Source organism: Gopherus flavomarginatus, unplaced genomic scaffold (assembly GCF_025201925.1).
Source record: "Gopherus flavomarginatus isolate rGopFla2 unplaced genomic scaffold, rGopFla2.mat.asm mat_scaffold_2688_arrow_ctg1, whole genome shotgun sequence".
NCBI lineage: Eukaryota > Metazoa > Chordata > Testudines > Testudinidae > Gopherus > Gopherus flavomarginatus.
In genome coordinates this window covers 1-14,371 of record NW_026114948.1, presented here as the reverse complement: position 1 = coordinate 14,371, position 14,371 = coordinate 1, and the positions used below count along the sequence as shown (strand labels likewise).

Here is a 14,371-nt window from a genome sequence, read left to right as displayed (position 1 = left end):
TTGGGAAAAAGAAAACAAAGACCACATGGCAAGAGACTGTAAAAGGCTGATGCCTCGTCTCCATCTTGTCTTCAGTCCTGCTTCATACCTCTGAAGGGACTTTGATACAAACTGAAGCTCTGTACAAGGGACTGAATGACCCATCCCAGCTGTGGATGGACTCCAGAGACTTGATTTGAACCTGCAGTTTATTCCATCACTGCTACAAGCCTGAACCAAGAACTTTGCCATTACTGTATGTGAAGGGTTAAAATTCATGTGCATATTATATAACAACCTGGTCTACGGATTGTGCCAGCTCTTTTCCAGACCCAAAGTCCAGAGTATAATCAAGGGACCAGAAGCCTAGCAAATAGTGACCAGCTAAAAGAAAGCTGGGTAAACAAAAAGCCTTGCTTGCTAAGATAGGCTTGGTCAGCAAATTGCCAGGTGTTGGAGCTAAGAACTAAAGAATTGTATCTTATTCAGAGTTGCAGATTGAACAAAGAATCCCTGTTCCTATTGTGTAAGTCTCTTCTGTAGGGAGACGTTCTTCCCAGAAATCCAACCTTGAGTTTATGAAAAGTTGGCAGTTGTCAATATAAGATATGGCATCCTTCCACCTCCCTTCCCAGGGACCAATGTCTTGCCTTAAGACACACAGAAAACAATCTTTATTGCCATATACTTTCACTGTTTCTTTGCTTTAAACCCTAGGAATGTACCTGGAGGACAATCAAAGGAGTTGCTCCTTTCCTATGGACCTCAAATCAGAATTCAGCATAGATATTTTATACTAATAACATTTTATCAAAGTATTCATGAAATGTTAACTTGCTAACTTGAGACCATGGGTGGAGACATTATGTAACCTGTTAACCTTTGGCTACTGTGCTTATCATGTCTTGCTGCAAAACCTATCCCAGAGTTTGGAACTCCCTACCTCGTCTCTTTCCCCTACCCATGGAAAATCTATATATTCTATTGTAATCAATTAACAGTGTCTCTGAGCCTAATAAGCAAGGTGACACTCTGCCAGTTCTGTGTGTAATAAACTCCTATTCTTGCCCTCTACATGGTGGAGATTTATGTCCTTCACAGACACCTGCTGAACAAAGAGGAGATTCAGCATCCAGCTTGGCTGAATGTGTCTTCTCTCCCCACAGCTTGGTGATCTTCTGAGGAAATGGAGAAGACTGCCTTTGCCTAGCTGCACATTGCTTGCAAAAGAAACAAGTCTTTTTGGTGGCAAGTGTTGAAAGGAGCCATTAGACAAATGTGGAGACAGGAAAAATGTCCCCCAACTCAACTGGCATCTGTGGATGCTGAAGTCACAACACAAAGTGCTAAACAGTATATGAGCACAGGCTGGTGTCAGAAGAGTCTCTACCAAAGCCTTTTCCACCAGCAGGGGCCTCTCTGTGCGCAGAAATCCTGGTAGTGTGATGGCTGCAGGCAGTGGAGAACTCTATTTTGGCATCTCTTTGTCAGTGAACATCTACAGAGGCTGTTTAAGGGTCTTTAGATAGTGATCTTTGGGAAGAGCTATCTGAAGTGTCTTCCTAGTAACCAGAAGATCCTGGCTTGTCCTGCCAGTTCTTCCGTGCAAGTCTTGAGGGAAATGGGGAATGTCTGTAGTTTGGAATTTGCAGGTGTTGTCCTGGACCATCAAAGGGAACAGTTGCAAGTATTTTTTCAAGGCAGGCGCCATGGCTTGGGTGGTTAAAGCACCTGTCTAGTAAACAGGAGATCCTGGGTTCAACTCCCAGTAGTACCTTGTTCTACGGGTTTTGTCTCCTCTGCTCACATTTTCCTGTGTCTTTCTAGGAAACAGAAGAGACCTCCCTTGGTATCCAAGTCATTGCTTGCTAAGGAAAAGGCTTCTTTGGAGAGAAACATTGGAAAGAATCAAATCACAAGCCTGGAGTTGATGAAAAGGCTGCTGTGACTGGCATTGGCATGGTGGTTGCTTTGACTGCAATTGCTGCAAAACAGAAGCCTGCACACGTCCTTGTGATTCGCTGGGGATGTCGACACACAGATGTCATGTCATCTTCCTTTTGATTGTCACTGATGAAAAATGGAGCAGCTGAGAGAAAAGTCCCAGAGGCACTTGCCAGGTAAAGTAGAGGTTAGAGATGGAGCACCCAGTGGTGCGTGGCCAAATCTGTCCACTCCTACCACTTTTTGGTCAATCTTTTGAAGGATCAGAGAAGACTGCCTCTGCCTTGCAGTGCAAATGCTTCCAAAAGAAACCGGTCATTTTTTCTGACAAGTGTTGGAAGAGGCACCTAAGAAATGTGGAGACAAGGAAAAGGTCATCGTAACTCAACTTGCATCCATGACTCTTGAGGCCACAACGCAGAGCACTGAGCACTGTACGACCACAGCTGTGGACAGAAGGGCCTTTTTCAAAGGCATTTTCCATTAGCAGGGTCTTCTCTGTTCACAGAATTTCTGATAGTTTGATGTCTGCTGGCACTGGAGATCACTATTTTGGCATCTCTCTCTCTGTCTCAGTGAGCACCCGCTGTGGTTGTTGAAAGTCTGTGATGGGATCTATGGGATGCAACTGAACAGTGGGACCCCTGAGCCCTTTGTCCCACCACCTGGGCTCCCTCTCACACATGTGATGCTGAGACAAGCTGTGAATCTCTGGCAGATATTGCACTTACACAGACATCCGTAGGTAGGGACACAGCCAACTGAATTACATGAATGCTTCTGCAGCCACTCATAACACTAATGATAGAAAGTCGCCCCCCCTACAGCTCTGCAGCCTTGCACCCCTGGATCATACCATCTTGCCTTAATCAGAAGCCTGATCAGTGTGAGTTTATTACACAGGGTCCACCCCTCCCTCACTGTGAATAGTACATGAACCAGCCTTGTAATGGAGCTGAGATTTCGCAAGAACTTCAAGCAAAATACACCAGTTTAAGTAGAGCATAAACAGATTTATTAACTACAGAAAGATGGAGTTTTAAGGATTATAACTGGTAGGAATAAAAGATCAAAGTAAATTACCATGGAAATTAAAGATAAATTCACAATCTAAACTTTACACCTTATTACACTAGGGCGTAGTTCAGTTATGTACACAGGAAGGCTTAATGCTCGAGCTGCTGCACATGCTGGGCAGGCTTAAGGTCGGGCTCCCCATGGCAGGAGAGAAGAAGACTCGGCCCCTGGAGGGGCAGGCTGGGGCTTCCTGGATCCCAGTTGCTCACAGCTAGCCCAGCCTCCACCTCTAAAACCATCAGTCATGCCCCCAGGTTGGCCATAAAGGAGCCGCCATTCTCCACTTGGACTAAGCTTTGCTTGTTTTCCTTTCACTCAGAACCTGCCTTCTTCTCCTGGGCTGCAAGTAGCCACTCCTGGGAAGCCAAGAGGCAGGCACAGGATTCTACCTCCCAGCAGCCAACCACACCTCCCCAGGCTTTACAGAATGAAGGGTGGTGCTCTACTAACCCCACTTAGCCGCACAGCTTCTTCCCTGCCTTCCTCAGCTCAACTTTCCTCTATTGCCCCATTTCTGCCTCACTTCCTCCTTTGGCCAGTCACGCAAAGGAGCCCAGCAGGAAGTGGGAGCCTCTATAGGCCAACCTCCAACAGCAGAGGTGGCCAAGCCACAAGCCTCCAAATGGTGACTGGCCTAACTACTCTAGGTTCTCCAGCCTGACACCAAGGTGCTTTCTCCACTGGTGTCAGCATCCTCTGTCATGCAGGGGTTGGAGTTATCCCAGGGACAGGCCAATAGGAGGAATGCCCTTTCTGAATAACAAGGGGATCTGGGAAAAGGAAGCCAGCATGTTTCTGCCTGGTTTTGAACCAGGGACCTTTTGCGTGTTAAACAAACGTGATAACCACTACACTACAGAAACTCCACCTACTGGGTTGTGGCTTACTCTGGCACAGACTGATGGACAAATCTAGAGAATGTGGTGGTAGCCCCTCGATAGGTCAGCTGGCAGGGCAGAGGACTGGAGCCAGGACCCAGGAAGTCGTCCTTTCCTCGCCCGTGTGACTCCAGCTTGAGGGAGAGCTTCTTTTTCTTCTCCTTGCTGACAAAGAGCAAGAGAAGAATGAAAGGTCAGGTGGGTCAACTCGGTGAAGAAGCTCATGCTGTCTTTTCCTGCTGCATAGCCTGAAATGAGGGACTCGTGGCAGTTAAAGGAAATGCTCCACTCTCAGAAAACATCCCGCCCGTGCATAAAGGAGGATTGAAGAGCCTGTTAGTCTAGCACGCTCCCAACTGAACTGTTTCAGCAGCTGCTAGGTTTCTTTTTGGCCTGTTACTTTTCTGTCTGGGATGTTGTTGTCAGCTGTGGCACAGAAAAAGGACGTCATTGCGAGCTGCCCATGAAGATAAGATTAACTTTTGCCTTCCTTGCTCGGCTTTACTTGCTTCCTCACCCTATTCCTGCCTTAGTTCCTGTGTTACCTGAAGGCAACGGGGGCCCAGCAGTACGAAGAGGAAGTTAGACAGCTAGACCCTGGTGGCAAAAGTTCTACCACCGCTTGCCACCCCACTCTCTTCTCCCAGCTTCACATATTGACCGCCAGGGACTTGGTGCCCAGCAGCGCAACGGAAGGCAGTGGACAGAGCCACCCTCGCCTTGAAGCTCTGGCTCATTAAACCGTATCTTCAGTCGCTGATGGCCAATGAGAGACCAACAGCGCTTGCTATTTTAGCACTTGAAAATGCCATTGGTCAGTCACTGGATCTCTTTAATGCTGTTACATAACAAATAAAAATAGAATCACAGTGTGACATTCTGTACCTTTGGGGGAGTGTGCTGTAACCCCCATATTCCTCATTTTCATATAATCGTGATCTTATATACAGAGCATGCCTTGTAAGGTATCAGGGGAAAGGATATGATCTGCTGAAAGTCATTTCTCTACCCATAGATGTTTACCATTCATGCATATGAAGTTATGAGAATTGTGCAGTGTGGTTATCACTATGCTGTAAGGTGGGGGAGTCAGCCAAATATTAGCTCCCCAGTGATAACAGCAAGGAAAGTAACCAACACCCGGACAGGGTGTCAAACAACCCATCAACAGCCATTGTTCAGCAAGGGAGCTACAGTGCAATCACTTACCTGCAAGAGGACATCCCAGGGGAATTGCTCAGACTTGCTTGGAGAGACGCAGTGATGCTCACCTGACTCTGAAGGGGGAGCAAAGCCAAGAGGGAAGAAAGGACATGATAAAAGCAGAGACATTTGCCATGCTTTGTCTCTCTCGTCCACCTACATCTACAGACACCCCCACACCAAGCATCTGAAGCGCTGCCGAAAGGGGAGAGCTTGGCTGAAAAGCTACCAGCCGGCCTGTGGTGAGAAGCATCTAAGTTTGTAAGGGCATTGAAAGGGTTAAGATCAGCTTAGAGTGCATTTTGCTTTTATTTCACAAAAACAACGAGGAGTCCGGTGACACCTTAAGAACTAACAGATTTATTTGGACACAAGCATTCGGGGGTAAAAAGCCTTCTTCTTCAGATGCATGGAGTGAAAATTGCAGATAGAGGCATAAATATATATTGGAACATGATGTAACGGGAGTTACCATTCAAGGGGAGAACCAGTGTTGAAGGCTAATTCAGTCAGGGTGGATGTGGTTCTCTCCAAGTAATTGACAGGGAGGTGTCAATACCAAGAGAGGGAAAATTGCTTTTGTAGTGAGCCAGTCACCCGCAGTCCCTCTTCAAGCTCAAATTAATGGTGTTAAGTTTGCAGATCAGTTGTAACTCTGCAATTTCTCTTTGAAGTCTGTTTTTGAAGTTTTTTGAATGGCTTCTTTTAAATGGCTACTTTGAATGGCTACGTTTAATTGTGTTATTGAATATGAACATGTAAACGTGTTATGGAAGTCCCATGTGGTCTAGTGGTTAGGATTCTTGGCTTTCACCCAGAGAGCCTGGGTTCAATTCCCCACACAGGAACAATGCAGAGCTTCTCCTTGGAGGGGAGACAGAAAACAAAAAGAATGGGAAGGGATCCTGCCAGCAGCAGAGCTGGATAGAGTTGGGAGCAGTACTGGATTTGACATGGTGCCATAGTACTAGGCCCAAGCTCTGAAGGGACCTGTAACAGTAACTTCCTCCACTCTGCAGGAAGGGAGCCTCAGAGCAGCCTGGATTCAGGAGGGGAGCGGAGACCCCATCGGGCCCTGGGAGCTGTAGTTCCTTGACCAGCTCCCTGCCTTGGAGCAGAGAAGGAACATTTCCCAGCATTCCCTTGGCTGCTATCAACAGGAAGGGGAGGGGGGAAGCTGTGAGACTCCATGCGCTGCAGCTTGCTGTGGCTGGGGGGCTGGCTGCTAGAAGGGGGTGCCACCTGTGAATAGGGAAGAGGTGTGACGAAGGAGTAGAAGGCTTTGGCCCAGGTAGCACCCTCAGAAGACTTCCCCAGATAGGCTTAGGGATGCTGGTGTGACCTCGCCTGGCAGCCCCAAAGATGGAACTGGGTGGACTAATTGGACAGGGCCCCTCTCTATCTGAAGCTGGGCAAGGGAGGTATGTGGATCCCACCAGAAGGTAAAATGGTAAGGAAGGAAGGGGAGGCTCTACTGGACCTGGACAGCTTCAGATACAGGACAGGAGGATTTCCACTTCTGATCCATGAAAATAGAAATTGACTTTTCCTTTCCAGATGTATCTAATATTCATAAAGGGAATCTAGCCCCTGCCTTCCAGGTCTGAACACCTCAAAATCAGGAGTGCTCAAGCTCAATTTGGGCAGCTGTTACTTCATTTCTCCCAAATGAAATATGCTGATCCACTGTCATTTACTGTAGAAAAATTAGGAGAAAATTGAGCAACAAACGTTGGGGTCTTCACAGTGCTAACGAGGGCTGGAATTGCTGTTTTCAACAGCCATTACACTTTTTTTTTTGTTTTGTTTGTTTAAAAGGAAGACAGTGATAGTGCACTGGCAAATTCCCCATAGAAACAAAGAATGGAACAAAAGAATAATAAAGGAACCTCAACTTTCCTCATTTATGTTGGACGGTCTTATTAGATGGTTCCAGACATCTTCCAATCACAGAAGCTGATAATTGTTCCACTTTACTGCAGTTCTGTAACCATGCAGGAACCTAGAGGAGGAAAGTGCCTATCTCCAGAGTCTGCAGCTGCCTAGGGCCAGTGCTGAGGATTTAGAGTCCCTAGTGCTGCCCTTGCAAGGTTCAAGCATGCTCAGCCTTGGCATTGCCTCCGCTCCTGCGGCTAGTAGCTGCAGCTGTCTAAGGCTGGCCTCTGGCAGTTGCCCCATGGCTGTAGCTAGAGAAACTACAAGTGGCTCTATGACTCCTGGGGCCATTAAGCTAGAGCACCTAAAGACACCGGAGTTAACCTCAAGGAACAGAGGTCACCAGTAGGAAAGGAATGTCGGGGGAGCAGGGAAGGCGGGAGCAGGTCAGGCTTGCATAGGGAGCTTCCAGCTGGTTGGGAGCATGTCCAAAGTAGAAAGGAAACAAGTATGGGGAGAGGTGGTGGTGACCAGGTAGCAGACTAGCATGTAGATGGGAGCAGAGGGAGAGACGCTGGTGTCTTCAGATTCCCAAGGGCTAAGTCCTCACTTTGGGGAAATGGTGTTTGCAGGTGGCTTGCTCACATGGCAGGATGGGGGCTGAGGGAGGGATCTGTCAGAACTGATCAGGTGTCTGCTGGCTTTAGGACTTTGAGCTGAGACTAGGACCACATGCAGTGACTGGTGACATGGGGGGGTACTGGAGACATGGCTAGAGAAGGTCTGAATGAGGAAAGAGATAAATCTGTGGGGAGTTTCCTTGGTCACTATGAAAGTTCTGCTCACTCTGGACACTGGTAAACCCACATGGGTGTACAGCTCAATAAGAAAACCCGCGGGCTGAGGGAGCTGTGTATGGCAATGCATATAGTTATGGAGAGGTGTGTGATCAAAATGAAAAATGTCTCTGAGGTTCAGTACCGGGTATACGAAGGCACCAATGGCACTGCCCCACCAGGCCCACACTCGGAGCCCACAGTGACTACACTGGGGCCCACAAATATGTTTGGTGCCAGGGCCAACAAAAGGTTAATCCAGCCCTGACTGCCTGAGCACTATTCCAGCCTCACATTTTTATGTGGAACAACCACAGTGAGAGCTGCAGAGCACTCCCCCGCAACACACACGCACACACTCGTCCTGGTGTTGGGAGGGGAACAGGAGAAAGGACAAAAGAAGAGATGAAGAGAAAGGAGGTAGGGACAGGTGGATGGAGGAAAAGGTGAAACACAAAGGACAAACCCTAATGTCCCCATGATTCTAAGGGACAAAATCCCAGGTGCAGAATAAAATTCTGCCTCCTTAAGCTCATGTTTTCCATGCCTAGAATTCAACTCTCACCAGATGGATCAGACTGAACAGGTTTCACACCTCCAGGAGGCTCTTACCTTCTAAACAGGGACGGCTGTTTTCTAGTAAAATCACTACAAGTGAAGGAGAAAACTGGAAAGAGGTTTCTCCTGGCGCTCACGTCCGTGAACCCGAATACTCTCTCAGTCCTCAGACAGAGACCTGGAGAAGGAGACTTGCTGAAGCAAAGCCACAGGGGTCTCTGAGGTTTCCCTAGCCCCTGGCCCCTGACTGATGTCAGGATCTCTCTGTGAGGTCACCACCTGCTCACCAATAGTCTTTGACCAATAGTGTGAGGTCCTGCAAAAGGCCTTTGTGATGTCACTGCCACACCTCGCCCTTGCTGTGCCAATGTCCTGCCCCTGGCCAGGCAGTTTGGAGCTTTGATCTACTCCCTGTGGATCACCTCACTCAAGGAGCTTTTCTATAGAGCATACTCAAATGTCTAAGCACACGAGTGCCATGGCAATGAACTGACACACATAGCACCAAGATGAGATCAATAATAGACTAACCTATAGGAGAAGGACACCCCAGCATTAGTAGGGGAGAAATCCCTACTGAACATGCATTACACCTAGCAGGCCCTGCGTGGAGTCGGGCGGGGGCTGCGGAGGGGGGAGACCTGGGAAAGGGATGGATGGAAAATGTCAGTGAAGCCGGGACATGGCCGGGGGGCGAGGGGAGAAGAGCAAGTGACCCCTGAGGAGCGGGGAGAAAAAGGGAGGGCTAAGATCCCCTTGGAATTACCACTGCCCCCTCCGTGGAGACCCCCCTCCTCTCCTGTCCTGCCCCCTTTCTCCCTAGAGAGCAAGAAGCAACATCCAGGCTGACACCCCCTTCCCTCAAACCCCTGAGAAGTTCCCTGTTCCCCTCCCCCCATTGTGCCCCATTTTCTCTCCCCTTTGCCAATGGCCAGTTCAGATCTCAGGTTTGGGGTGTTTCCCCCCATTTTCACCTGCAGTGATTTGTCCTTGTGTAGGTGGGAACTGGTTCCCCCGAGTGATTTCTGAACTGGGCAGAGGCTGGGGGGGGTCCTGAAACAGGGACACCTCTGGACTGGGCTGGGGGGGCCACTCTCTGCTGGCAACAGGGCGTGGGAAGGGCCAGGAAGGGGAGGGTGGAGCAAGTGTCCCCCATAGAAAGGGTCCAGCCTCAGGCTGCTACCAGTTGCACATTCCTATCCTGGCCGGGGGGGGGGGCTTTCTCCAGCTGGGACCTGCCCCCTAGGCAGCAACAGGATCTGATCGCACCAGCCCCGCCTGGAGCCCCCAGTGAGTGAGAGACCCCAGAGGGGGAGGGTGAGGGAGCACTGGGCCCTGACAGGAAAGTGACTCTCTCCCCTCAGATCTTGGTGTTTTCCTCTCATGTTATCAAATATGCAGTTTGTGACACAATTTCTTTGCAAATCTCAAAGATTCAAATAAAATAACCTAAACATTTGCCCCACTTCTCTCTAGTTGTCTATTTCTAATTGAATATGCCCTGAGATTTTCCTCTCTCTAATTATAAAATAATAAGAAAATCTCAGATTTACACCTTTTCTCCGATTATTGAACTCAAAATGTTTGCAAATGTTGCCCATTTCCTCTTTATTCATTTATCAAGAATTCATGTGAAACACTCAGATTTTACCTCCTATCAACAACTGATATAAAATCCCTCTGATTTTCCACTTACCTCTCTAGAATTTGCAAAATGGATCCAAAATCTCTGATTTCCACCCTTTGTCTTTCATTTCTGAACACTGATCTGAAAGCTCAGGTTTTCCCTCTGTGTCATTATCAAATGTCAATTAACAATCCTCTCAAGTTTTGTGCTGTTCCTTATGTTTCTAAATCACAAAAACTTCTTCCTTCGGGGGAACCTGTTGCCCTGAGTCGCTCTCCATTCTGGATATTGCAGGGGATTAAATTTCCCAGTGATTGTCTTTCTCCTCTCCTTTGAGAATCATTTGTTCCCTCTTTTAGCTCTGTTAGATATTTGCCAAAGAAAGAGACAAGCCTGATATTTAATACACATCAAAGCCAGAGGCCTCCCCCTGTTTGGGGATCAGTGGTTCGCAGGTGGTAGTGGGAGAGTTGGCTGGCCCCTTTTCTTTTCTCCAGCTGCCACAGGATGAGGGGGTCACTCTGAGTGCAGCATGTCTTGAGAAGTATCCCAAACCACAAGACAAATGGTCTCTGTGAAGGGTTGCTTCCCACAGTGCTAAGATGTAGCCACCTCTGGCAGGATCCATGGTGGCTGCTATTTGCTAGTGACAGGCCACAGAAATTTCTTACCTATTTTGCCCCTCCATGCCAGGCTGCACAACATATGGCCCACGGGCAACGTGCGGCCCGTGAAGTCTCACTGTGCGTCCCGCAGCCGGGAATCAAAGGGCTCTGGGCTGCCCGTAGCCGTGGGGAATCCAAACCCCTTTAAAGTTCAGCCGCGGCCGGGATTCAAAAGGTTCTGAGCTGCCCGCAGCCGCAGGGAGCCCAGAGCTCTTTAAATCTCAGCCGCGGAAAGGATTTATAGGGCTCTGGGCAGGCGGGCGGGGAGCTCAGAGCTCTTTAAATCCCAGCCACCAGGGCCAGTTTTAGGCCAATTTAACCAATTCCCTTGAATCGGCCTCGCTCCTAAGAGGACCCCGCACCCAAGCCCCAGTACCAGCAAAAGCCAGTGCGCTGTACCAGGGTGGCCCAGTTTCCCCAGGGGGCAATTTAAAAGGCCTGGGGCTCCCAGCAGGGGCTGGAACCCCAGGCCCTTTAAATTGCCACTAGAGCCCTGCTGCTGGAGACCTGGGGTATGGCTGCGGGGCTCTGGGGGCTATTTAAAAAGTCCAGGACTCCCATTGCTTCTACCTCCCTGGCCCTTTAAATAGCCACTGGAGCCCCGCCGCTTCCCCAGGGTTCCCGCGGCTATTTACAGAGCTGGGGCAGTGGAATCAGGGGCGCCCCGGGCCCTTGAAATAGCCCCCAAGCCCCAGGCTGCTGCTGCTACCCTAGTGGGAGAGGGGGGAGGAGGAGGAGGAGGAGGAGGAGGAGGAGAAGGAGGCACTCACCATAGAGGATGGGCTGTACCCCCTGTACCTGCACCCCCTGCCCTGCCTGCAGCCAGCCCGTCCCCAGCCAGCCCCTGCTGCACCCCCTGCCAGCACCAGCCCCGCACCTCCTGCCCTGCTTGCACCAGTTAATACCTGCAGCCTGCCCATCTCCAGCCAGCCCCAAACCCCCTTCCTTGCCTTCAGCCATGCACTAACCCCTGTCTCCAGCCAGCTCTACACCCCCTTCCCTGTCTCCAGCCAGCCCCGGCCGCACTGCCTGCCCTGCCCGCACCAGCCCTTCATCCCCTGCCCTGTCTCCAGCCAACCCCTGCCATACTGCCTGCCCTGCCCGCACCAGCCCTGCACCCCCTGCCCTGTCTCCAGCCAACCCCGTACCCCCTGCCTTGCCTTCAGCCCTGCACCATCCCGTCTCCAGCCAACCCCTGCTGCACCCCGCTGCCTGAAGCCAGCCAGTCCCGCACTCCTTTGTCTCCAGCCCTGCCAACCCATGCCGCACCCTCCCTGTGGCCCTGCCTGAAGCCAGCCAGCCCACCCCACACCTCTTGTCTCCAGCCTGCCCCACACCCCTTGCCCAGCCTGCAGCCAGACCCTACCTCTCGCATCCTCCCCCTCCCCCACCTCCAGCCAGCCCCATGTTCACTGGTGCCCTGCAGTTCCGAGGGAAGTAACCCTGCACACCTGCTTCAATGAGATGGGCAGGGAGCAGCTGGGACCCACACATGTGCACCCTAGCACACCCTAAGGGAGTGGCAGAGCTCATTTCTAGTTCAGACCCATGTTTTTAAAAAAGAACTTTTAGGTAGGGTTAACATACATCTGTACTTTCTCGGACATGTCAGGCTTTTTGGTTCTTAAATCGCCATCTGGGAGGAAAATACGGACGTATGGTAACCCTACTGGTACAAAAAATACATACTGTGGCAGAACTTTTTATAGGGAACCGGTTGTTAAGAACTGAAAGGCTTTTTTTTCCCCAATCATCCCTGCGGGGCCCCTCCAAAAATGTTCAAATTGGGCCCCGCACTTCCTAAAGCCGGCCTGCCAGCCACGGCCGGGATTCAAAGGGCTCTGGGCTGCTCGCAGAGATTCCCGGCCGCAGCTGAGGTTTAAAGGTCTCAGGACTCCCCACCGCCACGGGCAGCCCAGAGCCCTTTGAATCCCGGCAGCAGCTGAGATTTAAAGGGCTCAGGGATCCCTGTGGCTGCAGGCAGCACAGAGCCCTTTGAATCCTGACGGCAGCTCCAGGGGATGGAGTGAGGCTGGGTTTTCAAGGGCTCAGGCTCCCCTCAGCAGCAGGAGCTCTGGGACCTTTAAATCCCTGCCCCAGCCCTGAAAAGCTCCGGGTTCCCCCAGTCGTCAGAGCCCTAGGCCCTTTTATTTGACCCTGAGGGCTCCCAGCCACCTCTTTGGCTGGGAGTCCCTGGTTGATTTAACATCAAGTAACACCTCCCCACCACCAACCTTCCTTTTTGACCCACAGCTGTTTTGGTGGGGCGGCGCTGGGGAAGGAGGGTTTGTTTCTGCAGGGCTGGGCGGGGTGTTTCCGCCAGGCTGGGAGGTCCTGAGTGGGAGGTGTTTCCGCAGGGCCGGGGGGTTTCGGTCCTCAGCTGTTTTCTTTGGAGTATTGTGGCCCTCGCTGTTTTACTCAAAGTACTGTACAGGAACTTTTCAGGGGGATTAAGGCAAAATGCTCATATATTAGTAATACAGGTATCAATTAATACTCTATGATATGCACATGAGATATATATCACAGTCATGCATTCACGCACACACACAGACATAAACACACTCCGTCTTGCTGTTGTTACCAACTAGTTGCTCCCCTTAACTGTACTGGCCAGGTGAGTTAGATGGAGAAGGGGTGGAGCCGGGCTTCTACCGACCCAAATCGATGGTCCGATGGTGACAAGACGAGATCCGGGGTCCTTCTGCAAGACACCTCGCATTTATAGCAGCTTCCCTCTTATGCAAATCTAGACCAGATTCAAAATCTGGGTCTGCGTCCGTTGGTCTTTGTGCTGCTTTTCTCTGGGTGTTGTCCCAATGCTGCTCAAAGAGGGTGTTTTCTAAAGAAGGTGCTTGCTTCTAATCCCTGAGGCCATCAATATGTCTGCTCTTCTTTATTGGGCCCACTTGATAAGTTGTATTGTCCTTTGCTCTGGCTCCCATTCCCTCTTCAACTGTTGTAGCTGTCTGGAGGTGGGTGTCTTCCAAGCCTCACTCATTCACACCTCATTCAGTCAATAAAGCAATTGATTACAGAGTGCGGGGGAAGATCTTATTCTACTTCTAGCAAAAAGGCACATGTTTTCTTTTACTTTAACTATACTATCCTTAGGGGCTATAACATTTGATACAAAGTTTTCTACCAATTTTCTATATAGGGATCTAATACAAAGTTGTATGAAAATAGAGAGGCACAATGCCAAGTCATATGAATTACAAAATAACATCATGCCGGATGCAATGTCATAAAGATAAAGATACTTAATACAAAATAACACAATGCAACGTTATAAAGATTTATAGAGATAGTTAATACAGAGATTTCTCTACATCACCACTTTACGAGTTGTGCAGGCCTGCTGACGGCATTCGCGGGGCTTCTTGCTCGTGTGGATTCTCTGATGCTGAATAAGGTGAGAGCTGAGATTGAAGGTTTTCCCGCACTCACAGCATTCATAGGACCCCTCCTGCGTGTGGATTCTCTGATGCCGAATAAGGTGTGAGCTGCGACTGAAAGTTTTCCCGCACTCACTGCATTCATAGGATCTCTTCCCTGTGTGGATTCTCTGATGCCCAATAAGGTGCGAGCTGCGACTGAAAGTTTTCCCGCACTCATTGCATTCACAGGGCCTCTCCCCTGTGTGGATTCTCTGATGTTGAGAAAGGCCTGATCTGTAAGTGAAGTTTTTCCCACACTCAGCACATGTATTTTTTTTGCTTTTCCCTG

The 14,371-nt window shown here is 49.8% G+C and overlaps 1 non-coding gene across 1 annotated transcript; it reads right to left on the bottom strand.

Annotated features, from left to right (window-relative positions):
• Positions 1-3,790: 3,790 nt before the first annotated feature.
• TRNAV-AAC (transfer RNA valine (anticodon AAC)) lies at positions 3,791-3,863 on the bottom strand. The gene has a single exon. It is a non-coding gene; the product is annotated as a tRNA-Val (tRNA).
• Between the last annotated feature and the right edge of the window lie 10,508 nt (positions 3,864-14,371).